Below are 1255 nucleotides of genomic sequence, written 5' to 3' on the forward strand. Positions count from 1 at the left end.
GTTAATAGTTCTTTTNATCTCAATTGGCACGTCAAGGCAAATGGACAGGAGAACCTGGAATAAAAAATAAAAAATATTAAATACATTAAAATAGAACAAGTATTAAAAATACACACAACTCCAGTCTGTCTAAACATTTGCCTTTCATTCTTGCTAAAAAGCACAACAGACTTAGATAATGTTAGACTAATAGAAGAATACTTTAATAAATTAATACATTTTAATGTTGAAAATGAGCCCAAAAAAGAATTCAAAGCTCACTTTGAGTCCCTGGCACTTTGAAGTTTTCTTGTGACTACAGAGACAAATAAAAGTAACGTTTGATCTTTTATAAATTATATTTAAACACCAAAAAAGAAAAAATGTAATATTTACCAACTTCAAAAATATGTGTTTTATCTTCCCTGAAACTGGAAGTACTAGTTTCTTTAAACTGGAGCAACATATGAACAGTAATCAGAACATCAGTGATGTTATCATATCCAAAGCCACTGCGATGATCCATAGTCAATTACATTATTTTTCTTGGGATTACAAACCACATTCCTGGCAAAATGCAAAATACAGTGCAGCAATCTCTCACTATAAAGCAGTGCACCTTTCACAGTATAATAGATTGTTTTTAAGTACAATTTGGAATGTCTGTTCTATTCAAATATACCATTATGCTCTGCATTGATTTGATTCTAAAATACTTGGACTTATTTTTCTATGAAGGATTGAACTCTGAGAGTTTAAACAACAGAAAAAAAGTGTAAAAATGAAGTCACTAATTGCTTTTTAACATAAAGAGTTTACTAACCTGAGGTACAGAACAGTATCAGAGCACACATTCTGTTAGCATCACAACAGGAGGATTTCTTCTTCTGCTGCTGTCACCACTACGCCCCACTGCACGCTACACTGCCACTCAGTGGATGATTTACGTATTGCACAAGAGCCTTTACTGCAACAATAAATGTTAGCTAAACTCACCACTTTTACTGTTTCCATCCTGTCAGATCCTTCAGAAACTTTATGGAAAAACAGAAAAAATAAAGAACCAATCAGAGAAATGTTTGTAATGCAGTTACTCCTATTTAGTTCATTTAGACACATCTAAAATGCCATTTGATTTTTATTTCAAAAAGGATATTTGTTTTATTTGATTTTTGAGCTATAATTTGTCGATGACTGCACATCACTGGTATAAAGTGATTGTTTTGCTAACACATTAAGAATGAAAGGCACAGTTTTGAGATCAAAATTGCTAACA

This window comes from Oryzias melastigma, unplaced genomic scaffold (assembly GCF_002922805.2).
Source record: "Oryzias melastigma strain HK-1 unplaced genomic scaffold, ASM292280v2 sc00372, whole genome shotgun sequence".
Classification (NCBI taxonomy): domain Eukaryota; kingdom Metazoa; phylum Chordata; class Actinopteri; order Beloniformes; family Adrianichthyidae; genus Oryzias; species Oryzias melastigma.